Source organism: Triturus cristatus, chromosome 3_1 (genome assembly GCF_964204655.1).
Source record: "Triturus cristatus chromosome 3_1, aTriCri1.1, whole genome shotgun sequence".
In the NCBI taxonomy this organism is placed as follows: Eukaryota; Metazoa; Chordata; class Amphibia; order Caudata; family Salamandridae; genus Triturus; species Triturus cristatus.
Genome location: NC_140583.1, coordinates 455,602,129 through 455,621,677, shown reverse-complemented (window position 1 = coordinate 455,621,677; position 19,549 = coordinate 455,602,129). Strand labels below are relative to the sequence as shown.

Sequence of the window (19,549 nt, the reverse complement as noted above, 5' to 3'; positions counted from 1 at the left end):
TGCATCTGGCCAAAATGGAAACTAAAAGGAGGGACATAAAGGGAGGATTACCCATTGGCAAACTAGTTTTCGTGAAGGACAGAGACAGAGCCAAATAAGCCACTGGCAAGCAGCAGGAGGGATTACTCTTCCTATACGGATTACTGGATGTCTCGGAGAGACGGCGCATGCGCGCTGCCTAGGCGAGACCTAAAAACGAAATAAGGAATATTTCACTATCAGGACATGTAAAGCACACTAGTACCTGTCTTTTTCACATACACTGCATCCTGCCCATGGGACTACCGTTGGCTTATCTTAGGGGTGCGTACATGTAATATAAGGGAAAGTTTGGGCCTGCAAGTGGGTGCACTTGCCAGGTCGACATGGCAGTTTAAAACTGCACTTGCAGACACTGCAGTGGCAGGCCTGAGACATGTTTGCAGGGCTGGTCCTGTAGGTGGCACAATCAGTGCTGCAGACCCACTAGTAGTATTTGATGTACAGACCCTGGGCACACACAGTGCACTTTACCAGGGACTTACCAGGGACTTACCAGTAAATCAAAAATGGCAATCATGGCTAAACCAATCACCATTACAATTTACACAGAGAGCATATGCACTTTAGCACTGATTAGCAGTAGAAAAGTGCCCACAGCCATAGTGCCAACAAAAACGGGTCAGAAAAAATAGGAGGAAGACAGCAAAAAGTTTTAGGATAATCTTGCAAACAAGACCAGGCCCAACATCCTCCATGTTGCAATTCTTATAATGGCCCATGTGAGGGGTAGCTAAGGAGAGAGCTCTAAGATCATAAGCTTGTTGAGATAGAGCACTCTTCTCTTGTAAATTAAATGAAGTAGTAAGGAAGCACATTAGCATGAATTCAGGTTTCCTCGTTACAGAAGTAATATTATGAGAGTTCCTTTCAATGCATATCGCTTACGCTGTATAATGGCAACTGCCAGTTATGTCTAAGTCCTACTTCTTATTGTATTGTAATTGCATTTATATAGCGCTTACTACCCCTGATGAGGCGTTGAATCGCTTTTGCAGTGTGTAGCACGGTACTCCGGAACCCATAAAGGACCAGTGTCGAATTAGTATAGTGAAATATGAAAGTAATTTGAGTGGTAAGATAGGTTAGTCAGTTATTTGGAGTCAGAGGGATAGAAGAGGGAAAACAGGTTTGCATTTATATAAAGCTTGTTAAACCAGTTGGGCTTTTAAAGCTCTTTTTGGACGAGTAGCACGCTACTCTGGAACCCATAAAGGATTAGTGGTGAATTAGTATAGTGAAATATGAAAGTAATTTGAGTGGTTGATATTAGTTAATTATCTGGATTGAGAAGGATAGCGGAGAGATAGAAGAGGGATAAAGGTATGCATTTATATAGCGCCAGTTACCCCTTATAGGGCTTCTTGTGTAGAGCAGTGATATTCAAGGCAGGGAGAGTGGACGGCGGTATAACATTGAGATGTGGTATGCATACTTAGCAGTTGGCTTTCTGTGCTTTTCCTATTTGAGACAAGCATTGGTAAAGTTAATAGTTAGGCCTTGGCAAGCTGGTGCGATGGTTATTCTTTTTTTTTTCAAGAATATTACACGAAAGGAAAAAGGGAAAATATGCCATCACCACAAACGTTGCCACATGAACCTTAAATGTTCTTTCCTGATGCTTGTAATAAAAACTGTAGCCTTAAAAACATTCAACCATACCGCAGTTTTGCTAGTGAAGTTTTTCGTTTGTGCCGTGAATTAATGTTATTATTTGTGAAGGAGACTACATGAAATCGCGACCTAATCAAAAACTTACAACGCAGGCAGCTACAATTCCGGGTAAACACTTTGTAACATTAAATTGATAATGGATTGCAAGCAAAATAACATTTGAAGTTCATCCAAACGGTAAATGGAATAAAAAAACACTTTGAACCGGCTTTCGAAGTGGAAATACAAGTACTATTGTAAGCGAATGTTAACTATGTATACAGCTTATCTGCAGTCACTCAGAGTCAAGTCAAGGAATTATATATATATATATATATATATATATATATATATATATATATATATATATATATATATATATATATATATATATACATATACACATTGTGTGTGATTATTTGAGGAAAAACAAGTCAAAAAACAGCTAAAACTGTCTCTGCGGTAGTCGAGGATTGACCTCTCAGCAGAAGATCCATTCACTTGCTTAGTTTCCTCACCTTACTACCGCGGAGTAGCATTCGCCCGATTATTGGCCAGTTGCTTGGTGGGATGAGGTTAATGGAAAAAGTATTCAACCTAGTATAGAGAGAGGTCCGCTTGCGAGGAGGAAGAACATTCAGAGTGAGCTTTAATGCTCCAGAGCGATCGAGAAGCAGAAGAGAAAAAATATGATAGTGTCTCAGTAGAGCCCCGTTGTACTGCGTCAGCTGTCACGCGCTGTATGTAGGGTCTCTGTGTGCACCAAGATATAACATTTCTAAAGTGCAGACTTTAGAATCCCAGGTCCCGCCAGCCGCTAGATCGAGAAGTTCAGAGAGCTGAAATAACAGAGACACGACACGGCGAGTCACGTGGTGTTGCAGTCCCTCTCCCTCCCACGGTGCAGCTTGACCCGATCACTTTGGTGAAAGAAATCATTATGCCGCTCAGTCAAGTGTGAAAAATACATGACAAACAAGCAGTTTGGAAGCAGTACTGTACCTAAAGAGAGCCAAGACAAAGGCCGGGTATTGTAATACACTACAAGAGCGAACCTTGCCGCGCTCAGGATTCTTTTTACAACCGTGTTCATTTCACAGGATGCCTACTTTTATGGGCCTTGAGAGAACCCTGGAAGAGGGAATCCTGCAGGAAACACGAGTTGCAACACTGGAGATAGACTTTGTAGAGCCACAGATAAACTGCATATGCTGGGTGCACAGTATAAGCAAAAGGCAAATATCTTAGTAAGCAGAATCTAATCAGACCAAGCTCTGCTCTTGGCAGGTATATTTCAAAACAGGAACAGTTGCTCAGTAAAATCAGAAATTGAAGCTAAATAGTGAAATTATTACACTAATATATAGAGTTACATTATAGGTGCATACACTGCGATGATTCCATTGGTTCTAACAGTGCATATTATTTTATAGCATCATCATTATCCAGACATTTATAATGGCCGCACTATTAACAGGTATTTTTTAATACACTAAATTGTACTCGTCATTCCTTGTTCCAGTACTTGTATTATGAGGGCTCTTAGAGTTTACTTCTTACCAAAAGTATATTATGTAAGTTAAAAATGTAACTCATCCCGCTTAAATCTGTTGGGATACATCAGTAATTAGCTAAAACAAAAAAGATATGCAAATGGTCATTAAGTCGCTATTAAATTGGACGATGTGGAGTGTAACAAGCACTGGAATGAAGAAGAATATGATTTAGGGACTGATTGAAGGTCTGGCGGGTGGTACTGCAGCAGTCAGGGTGGCGGAGGGCATTACCCCCGTCGCCCTGATGAACTACCATTTCCTAGATTTAGAGATGACTGCTAGCCCAACGGTCATCCCTGTACACTGAAATGAACAAAAGTACAAAAAGTTTTTGTTTTTCAGAACCAAACTTGAAAGCTGGAGTGTTTTTCAGAAAATCCCAAAAAACAATGATCACCATACAGTGGGAGTTTTTTCCCAGGGTATGGGGGAGAGGTCATTATCATTTTTTTCTGTCCCTCAACCACAAGTTTTCTTGGGGGTGGCGGACAGGAAAAAGAAAAATACAGTACAGCATCTACCCTAAATAAGGCTGGTGGTGCGATGTTCTTCCTCTGACAGCCCCTACTTCATCAGTCCATCGACAGAAGCTTTCTGTTGACAAACTTATGGGGGCTCAATCGACAGAAAACTTTAGATCTGCCCATCTCTAAATGAGGCAGATGGTCAGAGGGTTTGGGGGACTGGGCAATCCGTTACGTTTGCAACTGAGTACTCTATCCACCAAACTCAAAATCAGGACCTTGGTCTATTTAAGATTAATGGTTATCAATCCGGACATTACCACTTTGATCCTCATCCCTGTCCTTAAATCACAAGAAAGTGGCAAACCGAAATCATGAACCAGACAGCAGCATCAAAGGTATGCAAACTCTTTCCATAACACATCTTCAACTATTCATTGCATTCAAAATGGCAGAACAAAAAGTAGCATAAAAATAATAAACATCCCTGTTACGATGGTTCATGAAACTGTTAGTAGAGACAAAAGTTGCAACCCTGCAACTATCGCTCATAGTGGACTTAGCAAAGACTAATGGATCCAGAGTCCCCCATGTTTTCTGGTATATGTATCATCTAATAGCTGATATAATTCACTATATAGCCAATGAGGGTTTACCACGCTTAGCAGTATTAGCCACACGTAGCAAGTAATACAGATATCAAGCCCTTGACAAGTTAGATATAGCCTGATGCCCATCCCTACATCCACCAATGAATTGGAATCCATAGGGTGGAAAACTGAACCATGGCAGACATAGAAATGTGCCAGGTTGACGTAATTGCCACCAGAAATAGGACCTTATTGGAAAGCTTCAGCAGGAACTGCCTTAAATATTTGAAAAGGAGTACCTTGCAGGTCTGTGAAAACGAAAGGAAAACGCCAAAGAGCCATCAGGAAGATTTTCCTTAGCAAACCTCTGCAGCATGCGAGAGGCCAAAAGAACTGCAGCATTAAGTCCAATCCTGAACAACCAGCTTGTCAAATAGCTTCTGGTTGCCCTTTCAGAGAGCTGACAGACACACCCAAAAGAAATGCACTGCTCAGAAAACCAAGAATTCTTATGGGAACTATTTAAATGGGGAGCTAGCGAACAGGTTGAACAAAATGTGCCTAATGAAAGCCAAAACGTATTTGGTCAGATGAGAAGAAGCCCTCCTCAACTGCTCAACAGCGTACACAACTTCATCTGACTGATCCAAATCCAGGAGCCCCATTCTTTGATTATCATACTGTCAGGCCATCAAGAGCAGAGATGAAGCAGCCACTGTTGGGATTGAGAGGCTGGAAAATATATTACCTTGACAGCGTATGCGTAGGAGCTGGAGAAACCACAAGGTTGGCACCCAGAAATTAATAACCAGTTGAACACAAATACCATCTCCTCTGAAACAGGAGGCATGATAAGAGGGTAATCCTAATGTGTTTCCCAATGGCTAAGGAAGGAGTTAATGTTTTAATTTAAATAATTTGTTATTGCCAAGAGGTATCTGGTGCCTCTTTTGAGGGAAATGAAGGTCACCTTCATGACATAAGAACTGGGCTGACAAATGACATTCCCTAAAAAAATAAAGTTGACTAACAGTGCCTACAACACAAAACCTCAAAATAAAGGCAGTTCAGAAGTTAAGGTACTGACTCACCATTCACTATCACCACTGCCATAATTACATAAGCTTAACACCCACCAAAGCAGCCCTTAAAATAAAGGAGCAGGAAATCCTCAGCCAAATGCACCTGACTGAATATATAAACCTTATCAGACTCAAGGAAGAAGCAAGGCTCACATAAGTAAGATATTTTTAATGGGTGCAGTTCCTGTCTTCAACATGGTTTCATGCAACTCAGTTCTGGGACGACAGAATTTCTATTATTACAAAACAGAAGCCTACTTTGTTGTGCAGTGGTCCAGGTTATCACCTCTTTCCCTGGTTGGACTGCCCAATTCAATGATTATGTTACCAGCCCCAGTGACCCTCTGTCCCTAGCCCTTTGTAGATATCCTGATTGCTTTGAAAGTTGTCTCCTCAAGCTCATCTACGTCTTTAATACGTCTTTTATATGCCAATAAGTTTGGTATATCCTCTCCCTCTGGAAGTGGTAGAAACCTCAACACATGTTATAGCTGCACTCATCCCATTTTCAAAGCTCTCCACCTCAGTTTTCCATGCTTGTCATGTCCATTACAGTGCTCTCTTTGAATTGCTTTTTCATTGATTTTCATTTCCACAAGCTTGCTTCTAAGTCTTAAAATGAGTGACTCTAGTGACTCTCAGTTCTAGTGACCTAACTCTTGTCTCTGTTCTGGTGATCCTCAAATCAGATCCCAGAATCCTAACTCCATTTGGCCCATCCATACTTCAGCACTGGCTACAGACACACTCAAATATTTCAACAAATCCACATTGAGGGTCTCTCTGCCTTGTTCTTGGGACTACTGTCTCACTTAATCTACCGGAAGAGCCCTGATTTTGTGTTATTTTTAGGGCAATAGCGCATCCAAGATGGAAAAGAGCAGCCCCGCACAGGTGTCTCAACAAACGTTCCAGCGGACAGCAATTATTCGATTAGGAGGATAATTGGCAGAGCTATTTCTCTACACAGTTCCAATTTTTTAAAGCATAGGCAGCCCCCTCGCCCTTCTTGTTTGTCCACTTTCTGTGGGCAGTCTCATGTACTTCTCTTCTCCACCCTGGGTTAGCCTCAGCTGGTATCCCAATAGTGCCATTTTACCAGGGAATCCCAGTTGTAGTGTTCTGTGAGTAAGCAATGACTGAACCCTTTTGGCTCCTGAGGGACTCGTATAACAGAGACGTAAGTGCTAGAGTGTAGTGAAGTGAATGCAGCTTTAGAATGTTGAGTTCATGATAACACGCAGAAGATTAAAGACATGTTATACTAAGCTCTGTGTGTGGCATAGTCAGTGGGTATCCAGGCTGGGGAGGACGCTACAACTGGTAATGAGATAGGGGATAAGTAACCCAAAGATCAACAGTGCTCCCCCGGAGAGTTTGCCGGGGTCCAGCAAGCAGTTTGTTCATGACACGTGTAGAAGTGCCAAATTGATGCTTGGCGTATGTGGAGTCAATACGCAACTCCAACTGTGTAAAGCATTTGAAGTTAATGAAAAATACACTGAGAAGTTTTCACATCGTTGGGCGAGAATCTGATGGGAAGGCCGCCAAGAGAGATACTGCGCTACAACGCAACCTAAAGCCATACATCATAAGGAGTGATAACGCTAAAGGCAGATGCAACCAGGTTTGAAAAGAGCAGCAAACAGTGACAGCAAATTGCAAGATAACGCTGTGATAAGAGGTGCTGGGAGGCAGAGATCAACTACGTGTCTGGCCGTACAAAGAGATGCGTACAAACAGAGCCGTTCAAATACAAGAAATGGTCGTCTGCTTCCCAGAACCAAGTACACAGAGCAGGGTGGAATGGCCTCAGAAGAAGTGCCCAGGGTTGTGTTTACGGAGCTGTCCATACCTGAAGCGGCATGCCAACAAAGCTACTGGGTGGTGCCTCTAAACAACTCCGGACGTCTCCAAAAATTGAAGGGCTCCCATGGAGACCAAGAGGGAGGTCACAGTTCCATCGACGGGCCAAGATGACCCAGAGGCCAAAACAGCAAAAGGGCCTTAGAGATGGTATGAATGAAGCAGGTTCAGACAATGTCGGAGAGACCTCCACTTTTAGTGTCAGCCAATCACACGAATGGTTATAATGCCGCTGCCTTCCTGAAACCACCACCACCATTCGATACTGCCCAAAAGCTGAACATTGGCGACAGATGGACTGCTTGGATAGAGACATTTGATGATTTAATTGGTGTCCTAGAAGAAATAGATTACAAGAAAATGATCAAATACCTTAAAAATCTAGCTGGTGAAGGTGTAAAAGAAGTCCTAAAGAAAATGCTGCGAGTTGACGAGATTACATACCATCAAATCAAAGAAGCCTTGAATCTCAAATTCAATCCAATGCTGAATATAAATTTTGAAAGGTACATTTTCAATCAAGGATGACAGACAGATGATGAAACCACCAACAAATGTATTAATAGACTCATCAAAAATTGTAAGTTCAATTAATTTAATGATGAGGAAGCTGTATGCCTCAGAGTTATTGATGGATGTCTGTCAGATTCATTCAGACGATGAATGCTGAGAGAACTCTTAGTCTAGAGCAAGCTTTCATGGCTGCCAGGCTGAAGAGCATGCTGACTGACAAGCTGCTAACATGGTGGCTGGAGGTGCCCAGAATGAGTCAGTCATTGATGTCAAAAGTAAACCAACGCATAATATAGAGGGACACAGTGATGTATCCACAGAAGAAGAAATTATGCCTCGGGTGTGGAATTTTGTTTCCACATGAATGTAAATATCCCACTATTGGACAGGTATGCCAAGGCTGTGGGGAGGAAAACCATTTTGTGATGGTTTGCAAGGCGAATGAAAAAAGAAGTGCGTTATGGCACAAAGACAAAATGGCTGCCCAAATGCTTCATAAGCTACGCTCAACACACGCCTACAAGGCCAAGCGACCACACCAATTATGACAAACCGACACCAAACAAAGTCGATCGTCATCTAAATCATCGTGTAAGAGTTCTTCAATATCTACATTAAGTGAAAGTGAAGAAGATGGTCGAGCAATATGATAGTTTACCTAAAAGAAATGCGACATGTTGGACTGCCCGCCTGTGAAGAAAAATACAGGTCCAAGAAAAGTCGACATGAAAAAGCACCAGTCATTCAAACATTGTCCAAAGATTACACTAAAGCTAAATGGTTGCTCATTACATTTTATTATCAACAGTGGTGCATCGATAAACATAATGCCTGAGCAGAAATACAATTAACTATCTCCATCACCACGACTTAAGCCATTGATAACTAAAAGTGTATACATGGGCTGCATCAATGCCGTTAAAAAGTCAAGCTTCATTTGAAACAATAATGGAATACAAGAGAACGACTGTACAAGCACTCAATTATGTACTTCAAGGTACATCGCCAAGTACCCGTTTGCTCAACTTCAGCACAGCTGCTGATATGGGACTGATTTCAGTGAACAATAACATGAATGCTCATCTTGAAAAAGTAAGTCAATTTCCTTTATGGTTTGATGGATTAGGAAAACTCAAGACTATAAAATTACTCAAAGACAAATACAAACTGCCCTTCATTTACAGGAAGCTGTTGAAAAGGAACATCATTCTTTGATCAAACATGATGTAATTTAACGTTCCACTATTCCAACGCTGTGGGTTTCTTCCATAGTGGTAATGCCCACAAAGGACAGTGAAGGAGCCATACGCATCTGCGTTGACATGCGTCAAGCGAACAAGGCAATTCAAGGAAAATGACATCCAGGTAAGCACATCACCAACATAACCCAATTGAATGATGTGAAGGTCTCTCGTCTTTATGTGAATCAAGGATATCATCAGTTGGAACTCAAAGATAGTTGCAGGTACATCACAACCTCTTTTACACATATTGGTCTGTTCCGATACAAAAGACTAAGTTTCAGTGTGCCATCAGCTGCAGAGCTGTATGAAGATGTCATTCGACGTATCATACAGCTTGTCATGAATGCGTTTAATTATAGTGATGTTACATTGGTTTTCGGAGAAAGAGCATGATAAAAGTCTCCTGCTAGTTTGTCGTTTACTTGGGGATGCAGGTTTGACTTTGAATGCCAGAAAATGTGAGTTCCATTAGACAAAGCTAAAATTCATTGGCTATACCTTTACTGATGGGGGTATGACACCTGATCCAGCTAAAGTGCAAGAGCCGGCAACTGCCAATTTCCCACAAGACATTTCCATTTTATGTTCCTTTCTTGTCATGGGCAGCTACAGTTCTAGATATACTCAAGACTTTGCCTCGATAAGTGCTCCGTGGAGAGACTTGATGAAAAAGAACGTTTCAATTGGTCACATATATGCGAGGAAAGCTTCAAGAAGATCAAGCTATCGAGAACGCTACTGAAATGGCATACTTTGATTCACTGCTTCATATGGAGGTTGTTGTTGACGTTGGTGCCATAGGAATAAGCGCAATCCTTGCACAGCACAGAGGACACCACAGCAGACACCCAAATCATCAAAGACATATTATGGCATATGCAAGCAGAAGTTGGTCCCAAACTGAACATGCTTATTCCCACCCTGAGAATGAACGTTTAGCAGTGGTGTGGGCTTGTGAACATTCCCACATATTCTCATATGGAAAGTGTTTCACGCTTGTGACAGATCATCGAGCATTGCTGACCATTTATAGCAATCCGAAAAGACAATATCCCTTCTCGCATTGAACGTTGGGGTCTATGATTACAAGAATACAATTACACAATAGTGCACCACCCAAGGAAAGATAAAAAAACTCTGCTAACTACTTCTTATGAGTGTTATAGTGACATGGTGCACCTTCTAAGACAATTGAAGCCTACATAAATTTCATTGTGAACTCCAGCACCCCAGCTGCCATTTCGGTGGAACAAATTGTCACTGCCACCAGTCAAGATAGCAACATCTTAAAACTGAAAGACATTATTGCACATCAGTCTTGGAACCAGCACACTCGACCTCTTACAAGTGACAGTGAATTCCAGAAGTTTAAAATCTAAGAGGAACTGTCTCTTACTCAAGAAGGCATTATCCTGAGAGGTTCGAGGATTGTTACTCCGGAGAGTCTGCTACAACAGATCATTGAAGTGGCCTGTGAAGGACATTGTGGAATTGTTGCCACAAAACTTCCTTTCAAAGACTGAGTCTCGTTTCCCCATCTCGATGAAAGAGCTGCTAGAGAATTGAAGGCTTGTCATCTATACAGCTGTCTTTCATCAAAAACCACTCAACACACCTTAACCATGTCAGAGTTGCCAAAGCATGCATAGTAAAGAATTGCCATTGACTTCTTTGGTTCTCTTGACAAGGGACATCACTTGATGGTGATTGTTGATGAATAATCCTTCTTTCTGTTAATAGAAGATCTCTCATTCACCACTCAAGACAGAGTCATCGAGTCATTAGACGGCATCTTCGTGACGTGGGTAGTTCCTGCTTACATTAAATCTGACAACAGCCCACCTTTCAACAGTTGAGAATTCAGAGACTTTCTCAGCCATCTTAATGTGAAGCATCAGAAGAGCACACCTCCTTGGCTACAGGCCAATGGCCTTGATGAATGTTTCACGAGTACTCCTAAGAAAGCTGTACAGTGTGCTGTGTTGGAAAAGTTCAACCTTAAGATAGTCTTAAATTCTACTCTTTGAGCTTACTGTGTTACCCCTCACTCGACGACAGGTGAAAGCACTGCAACCTTGATGTTCAGGAGAGTCATGACAACCAAGTTACCTCAATGGGCCAACAGAAGACCAAGTACTAAGGAAGAAACCAGCATAAGGGACTTGGATCGGAAAAGAACAATGAAGGACTATACAGACATGCGCTGAAATGCAAAAGACATTACGTTTACCAGAAGAGATCAAGTGCTTGTCAGCCTAGAAACCGGAAATCTGATACTCCCTTTGATGCAAAGCCCTTTCATGTTCTGACCAGCAAAGTACACATGGCGACTGCACAAAGTCCTGGGAAGTTTATCACGTGAGATTCCTTGCATTTCCGACATGTGGCTCATTGCTCGTCAGGCGATGATGTCAATATACAGACTGGGTCTAAAAGGACATTTGGAGACCCCCTGACTGGTGTTGTTCCTACATCGCCAACACGGAACATGGACACCTCCACTGCCTGTCCGCAGTTTCCGAAGGCACGGTAGGAACATGTGTGATTAGAGCGCCATGAAGACTCATTGAAAAGTTATAATTGTATATATTTGTAAAAAGTTTAAAAAATATTTAACCGAGGGGGAGATATAGTGTTGTGTGAGTTAACAATAACGGAATCCTTTTGGCTCCTGATGGACTCCTTAGAACTGTGATGTAAGCATTAGAGCGTAGTGGATTGAATGCAGGGTTAGTATGCGGAGTTTGCGGTTACACACAGAAGAATAAAGACGTGTTTTCCTAAGCTCCGTGTGTGGCGTTGTCATTAGCGGGTACCCAGGATGGGGAGGTCGCTACACCACTAACTTCAGGAATGCAAAGCAGACGCCTCTTCTCCATGCATCAGCAGGGTCTTGTATCCTCCAGATTCCCTCCCTGAAGATTTGAAGTAACATGTGAACCATCTCATACAGCTTGGCCCTTTGTGGCGCCATCTTGTATTCAGCCAAAGCCACCAATGCAAGGGTCCCTTTGGTTTCAGGCCTTAGCTGCAGAAATCCACATCTGCAATTCATCTCTGCAAACGTCCACTCTGTTGCCTGAAGCAGAACTGACATGCTTGCAAATCATGCAGCTTTCAAAAACAAAGCACCTCTGCCCAGCTGTCCAACAGAGATGCACTGTTCCAGGGTTGTCGCTGAAACAGCTTGCTTCAGGTGTAAGTGCAATTGTTCACAGATAGGTATTCAATGCATCCGTATGCAAACAACTCATGAATAGGTTGTGTGCTTTTTGATGTGCTGTCTGTTTCCTTTGCTTCAATGCAAAGTGGTTTTCTATTTTTATTGTAGGCCAACTGAAGTAGTCCTCCTTTTGCAATCATGTCACAATTCTTTTTATTTGGTGGGGTGAGGTGAATGACGTGTGAATGATGAGATTTCCAAAAAGCATGCATCCTCAGTCAAGCCAAAGGCACTGCAGTTTCAACCAAGACAGTGACAAGGATAGGACAGAAACGATTGCGGTTACTTTGACGGGGACATCTACGTTATCACTTGTGAGTGATTAGGAGCGTAGGGGTTTAAACGTTCCATTGGACTTCATTTGTTACGTCCAAAGTGACATGTCCTGGCAGAGATCCGCACTGCAGATGTTATGTTCTGTTCACTTGCAATACTTAAAGTGTTAATGTTTCTACCACACCTTTCAATTCCTGTGGAAGTCACGCACTGAAGTGACTGAATATAGAGCACTCAGTTCTATGTGCATGACCGACATAGTTTGCAGGCGACATTCCATATTTGGTTGTGTTTTGCCAATACGTAGATAATGAATCACGCAGGTTTAGGAAACAAGGAGAAATGGAATGCGTCCTGATCACCCCAAAGAAATATTAATTTAAGCCCAGAATTTAAACCTCCACAAGCTTTATAAAAATATTCACAATTATTTGTATTAATCACTTTCTACTTTGATCGTCTAGAGATCTACTATGTAAGAAATATCAATCACAAACCAAAGTTCTGCTGCACTGCATAAGGTGACGAGAATACAGTATGTCCAAGGTTGTAGGTTTGTTTGTTAATTCATTACTTTAATTATACTCTAATTCACTGCTTCTGCATATTCTCTTTCTATCATTTTAAATTATGAGCTGCTTTCTTTTGATTGCATAATTTGTATATTTCTCAGTTCATACGGGCTTGCACTGGGCCTCTTTTTTCAAGTGTTTCGTACCTTTTTAGGTTTCGCCTAGGCAGCGCTTGCGCTGTCTCGTTGAGACATGCAGTATACACCATACTGTGAAAGCTCTGCCCACTCTCTGCCCATCATTTTCATTGGCTTGTATCTTAAATGCTGCCTTCCGATTGGTTGTACGCTAGTTAGTCCCTCCTTATGATGGACATATCTTCATTTGTGTCCTTCCATGGCTATTAGCCCCTTTACTGCAGACTACTTCCCATGCCTCCCACCACTCCCACTCCTCCCTCCCGCAGTCCGATGCCTTCTCGTTTCTCTAGCGCATCTAGTACACGAGGCTCGTTTCTACAAATGAGTGTTTTTTCTCTCCCCAGCCGTCTTTCCTCCCACGCGTCTGTGCAGTCCTCAGACACAACATGTGAAAGCCGCCTTAGAGGTTTGCCTGCACGGTCTGCCTCCCCCTGTGATCCAAATGTGCGGTGGGGCGCTTTCTCCCATCCCCTCAGTGAGCGCGGAATCATGGAGCTGCCGAGCGGCCCGCGGTGCCCCCTGGGGGCGGGGGACGCATTAGTCACGCACTCCTGTGGCGATGACTCCAGCAGCGCCTTTGACAAGGTAAACCCGGAAGCCTTGTCTTTGTTCTCAGCCCGAGCCCCGCACTGCCATTTTCCCCGGCTTTTCCTAGTGCTGTGCGCAGACGCCGAGGTGGGAGACGGAGCCTCGGAGAGCAGGGCTGTGTTCCCCATTGGCAGCAACACATGATTTAATGGACAGAACACACAGGGTTGTCGAGCGGGGCTTTTATGCTTGAACATATGGGTGGTGACTGCCTTTTGTACGATTTTATTGTGTTCTAGTAGACCCAATCCTAACCTCAATCTTATATCAAATGTCGGCTGAAATAATTTTGGTATGGCTCGTGACGTGTATTTCGTTCACCACGTTATCCATTGTTTTCTGAGAATTGTAGTTTTCAATGGATTCAGTTGAACAACTAGTCTCACAAATATTGAATATTTAATGGTAATTGTGGTCAAGATAAACTATGGGAATTAATACATTTAATGATTATTGTGAGCACGGTAAATGGCCTTTAAACCCGGAAGCCTTGTCTTTGTTCTCAGCCCGAGCCCTGCACTGCCATTTTCCCCAGCTTTCCCTAGTGCTGACGCCGTACTTGCTTTATTATCTTTAATGCCAAGCTCCTAGTGTGACCCCTTATGTGCCTATTTTTCGCAGAGAGATCTGCTAAGGTCTGGATCATACTGCCCGGGCCATACATACCACCAGAGCGCCCGCTGTGCCAGGCCGGTCTGTCGTGACAATGAATTTCCAGACTGCTCTTAACGCTCTGATTTTATTCTAGCGCTTGCGGTCGCACCTCTGCCAGTTCATAGCACTGTAAAACAACCCGTACAATGCCCCACTTCAATGGTACTCTTTTAGACGACTTTGGAAGGACGAAAGGCAGAAAGGCCCGCCCAGGATTCCAATCTACTTGACTCACTGAGCTATCGCACCTGTCTGAGCTACGGTACTACGCCGCATTATTGCTTAAATGGACTTTTGCCATATTCCATTCTCGTGGGAAGGGCGCCTCGCCTAATGCGCTGTTCGTGCCACGCGGTGGACTCATCACCTACGAACACCGCAGGGAAGTTATTAGAAGCAGGTTTTAGTGTCCTCTCGCCACCCTCAGCTCACTCTACGAACGGATCTTTCAGATTCCATCATATGTGTACACACACACACATATACGCTTACATATCCTTGTTTACACGTACTCGCATGCACCACATATCACAGGTTAGTACCAAATCATGACATTATGTTCGGTAAGTTTGATGAGAAATACCCATGTTAAGGGAACTATCTAGAATGCTGAACATGTATTTATTAAAGGCATTCAAATGGCTCAGTGAGTTAAATACTCACCACTAAGATATGTGGTGATCTGCAGGGTTTTGTGTTTAAATCAGAGAAACTGGTTCTGCTTTCCATCCTTTCGAACTGATAACCATTACCAGACTTAATAGTAATCTATGTTATTTATAGCAGTGAGATGCATAAGTGCAGTAGGGAGCACTATATAAATACACATTAATTTTATTATTTAACACAATTGTGTGCCTGTGTATAGTACACTGAAATGCTTTGGAATTTACATTATTGGAGTTTACATTGGTAGGTATCAGTTCACTGATGGGCGTTGAGAGAGTTATTTGGCAGTGATGGTGGTGCGTGCAGCCATCTGTCGCTATTATGGTGGTAACATTGAAACTTTACATTTGGTTACAGGATGTGTGTGGTTGCTTTCGGTGGGTTGTGAAGATGATACTAGGTAAGGTAGACTCTTTAGGTTGACGGAGGTGATGCTTTAGGGCTATTTTGAATAATACTCAAGGTGATAGGGCTAGGGTGGAGTCTATTACAGCTTTAGGATTACAGGGGGGCAGCTATTTGAGTTATGGAAAGATGGTCTTGGCAAAGTAATTGGTGTCCAGCATTGGTCCAGGAAGGCTGAAGTCATGGCTGCTTTTCAGGGTATCCAAATTTTATACATTCTCAGTGGTTACCCTGTAAATCGCAGTTGTCCAGTGGTTGCAATAGCAGTTGATTAACGTAATTCTGTGGGCTTCCATTAACCCTGCATTGTGGTGCAACACTGTAGGCAACACAGGCCACTGTCCTTGTATTGAAAGCCAAACCCTTTGGCTTCAGAATTAACATTAGTTGCTAAGTGTGCACTCGCACTGAAACCATTTTGGATTACAGCTCTCAATTAGGAGTTATGACCTCACATGGGCCTATTTGGATGAGGCTGGAGTAGAAATAGCTGTGGTGGATGGAGGTTTTGAGCTCATCAATGTGGTTGAGAGCTTTCTTGATGTAGTATGTGTTGCGATTGTTGATGTTCGTGGTGTACTGACCTGTTTTAAAGTGTTTTAAGGGTTTTAGAGCAACAGAGAGATGCTGGGTTCAACAGATGTTTATGGGAATGATAATGGTGTCTTTAAAGTAGGGACTTAAGTCGTCTAGACAGAGGTATGCTGGCTCCCCTGCTAGGTCCCTCATTGGGCAGTAGTGACGCCACTGAGAGAGGACTACCTGCCCGTATTAAGTTGGATTGCCCATTATCATGTTTATTGTCACTACCTCTATGAAAGACCCCTGTAAAACTCTCAGGATGTGAAGACACTTTTTGTATGGGTACTGGGTATATAAACGTAGTACAGAAGATTTGGGGTCACAGAACGTTAATGTGAAGTTTGCAAAGAAACTTCAGTCAGTAAGTGCTTGCTTAAGTGACTTTATTTTTATACTTTTATACCGTGCGCGTTTCATTGAATCTTGCGACTCCCTTCAAGTTCGCATTTAGAGCATATTGTGCTTTTTAATAGCGAACACAGGGGGAAAGAGCATTTCTTACTAAAACCTGGAGATGGTGATTTGCACGCCTCTCTGGCTCCTGTCATGAGGTACATGAATTCTTGCTAAGTGCTATTAAGGTCTCCCGTGTCCAGCTTTCCACACACTGCCTGCCACCCATACTACCTACCTTCTCCATGTCCTTCTGCTCACACAGAGATTGGCCCATAGAAATTGTCTTCCAACAGCACCCATAGATAATAATATTTTTTTCAAATCTTGTATTTTAGGTGATATGACCACCGAAGGCCCTGATTCTGTATTAAAAACAGAGCTTTCGACTATACCATTTCCCGGTAAAGGCAATATTTCTCTCCATGTGTTCCCATACCTGGAGTGTCACGCAGTTTGGTGCTCACTTTCCCTCCATATTAAAGAACAGTAGTTGTTTCAGCACCCAGGCTAATATGCTGCATTGCTAAATACATAGAAGGTCCCAAAGGCGAGACCGATGCATTGCAAATGCTTGTTTAACGCATCTGGCAAATTTGTTATCAGCCTACTCAATCGGACGAGTCGTGTCTTTAGGCCGGGGGGCACGACATCAGGCCGCAATGATCAGGGGCATAGCTTGAAAGGGGGTGTTTGAGGTGTTACATACCCGTAAAAAATGTATTGTGTTGTAAATAGTTGGGTACAAGTGCTTACAGTCGGATACTGTGAAGTGTCTGTCGGATTTCACCTGTATTTTGACATGCCCACACCTATAAATAAACACACACACACACACACACACTCTCTCTCTCTCTCTCTCTCTCTTTCCTCTCTGTTTTGAAGTCCTTTAAAAATTGTTTGGCAAAAATATCGTATTTTGTACCCCCTAAGAATCCACACTCCTCTCCCTTTCGACTGCCTCTTAAGCCCCGTTCATGTCCTGCTTCTCACATAACGTATTTAAAAAAGATATGCCATCAAGATTGTTGGGAAATCTGAAGCTCACCCCACAGTGCATTACTGCAGGTGAGTTACATGAATCGTCAGAAGTGGATACTACTGGAAAATCTATGTTAACCAGATTGCTTCCCAGTTTGTGGCCTACATGGCACTACAAGAAATATCAGGGAAACCAATGTGGCTAAGAGATCAAGTGGTTTTCCTGATAGACAGATGGAGTCCCCACAACCTGCTACACACTCGCGTAGCTAGGGGCGTAGGGGTCCGCCCCAGGCGGCACTATTTTGGGGGCGGCGGCCACGCGACACTAGTGGCCCATTGCGGAGGCCCACTCGCGTAGCTGGGGGGGGGGGGGGCGGTCTTCTTCAGGCGGCACTATTTTGGGGGCGGCGGCCGCGCGGCACTAGTGGCCTATTGCGGAGACCTTTATAATTTATTGAGTGACACTTACTGACACTACTGTCATTCATTAAAGTAGTGTCAGAGTCCCCAAATAAATTATAAAGGCCACCGCAACGGGCCACCAGTGTCGCACGCGTGGCTCCGGTTGAAACGCAAGTGCCCCTGATTGTGAGTGCAACTGTTTCCAGCAGCGCAGGCATCAACACCTAGCGTGGTGGTGTGGTGCGCGACCGGACCGAGGTCAGAGGGGAAAGATTCCAATCAGCCAATGAGCTGTCTCAGCTCAGAGATCCAGCCGACGAGCCCTCCCCTACGTAGTGTGCAGGCAATCAAACGGAGGACAGGGCTGGCAGATTGGGCTAGTTCTCGCAAGCACAATTGGGCAATATTTTGCCCAATTGTGCGAGGAAAAATAGTGTTGGGCGGGCTACTGAAATTTGAGCTAAAATCCGCCCAGCGTGCGGCGGATTCCAGGCTTTGCGCAGCAGTGGCGCGCTGCAGCATATGGTTGCCTTGCATGCCACACCTCTTTCCTAATTTTAGGTTCGTCTGTGGCTCTATGCCCAGTGGCCCCTGCCCACAAGTAACACCGGCAGGGCCATAAATCTTTGCGGGCGGGAAGCTTCTTTCCATTTAGGGTCCTGCAAGATCTGCAGTGACCTTTGGCCTGCCCCCAGTAATGTTCCGACCTGCTTTGGAGTTCGTTTGACCCAATCCGGGGTCAGATCAGTTGTTCAATGATGGACGTGCCAGGCACATTACGGCCCGCTCCCATGCGCGTACAGCAGCACGTATGGCGACATCGGCGGTTCCAGCTGTAGGGCTTAGTGTAGTTGGGAAAGAGCCGGGGCAGAGGGGTGATGAAAACACTGGGCAATACGAGGGATGACTGGGGCGCCAGATGAGAACACAGAGTGGAACACGGGGCAGGAAGGGGTGATGAAAATACATGGCAAGGACACCGGTGAGAACAGAGGGTTGCAGGCGTGCAGCGAGGAGCGGTAGACAAGCGCACATAGCGGAAAACAGGTGTCAGGGGTGATAAAACAACAGGACAAGGAGAGAGAGGAGAACAGAGGGCTGCAGGGGGCAGCGAGGAGTGGCAGATGAGCGCAGTGGAAAACAGGAGTCAGGAAGGAGCGATGAAAACACTGGACAAGGAGAGAGATGAGAACAGAGGGTAATGGGGGGGGCGAGGAGTGGCAGATGAGCACACAGTGCATCACTGGGGGCAGGAAAGGGTGATGAAAACAGTGCAAAAAGAGGGATGAGGGCAGATGAGCACACAGAGTGGAACACAGGACGTTGTGATTAAAATACAGGGCAAGGAGGGTATAAGAACAGAAGGATGCTAGGGTGACAGATGTGCGCACATCAGTCATACTCAACAATAACATTAATGATTATGAAAAACGGACTTAGGCACCGCACACGGTATGAAATACTCGTTTATTGGCAGGGCAGGCTCCTTTTAATTCACTCATGCCTCAGCAGCCTACCTGGCTCTGTCACTGGTCAGCACGTGACTAGCACCAGGCAGAATCAGGTGTTTTTTAAACAAACCCTGTTGGGCCCCCTCAAAGACATTGCTGCCACGCTGGCAGGGCCCAGGCAAAATCATGAAATACTCGACTAG

The 19,549-nt window shown here is 43.8% G+C and overlaps 1 protein-coding gene and 1 pseudogene across 3 annotated transcripts in view; one reads left to right on the top strand and one right to left on the bottom strand.

Annotated features, from left to right (window-relative positions):
- PDE8A (phosphodiesterase 8A) overlaps nucleotides 1-19,549 on the bottom strand; it is a 2,267,087-nt gene that overhangs the window by 2,146,412 nt on the left and 101,126 nt on the right. The gene's annotated exons all lie outside the window — the stretch shown is intronic.
- LOC146860400 (small nucleolar RNA SNORA26) lies at nucleotides 16,556-16,675 on the top strand (annotated as a pseudogene).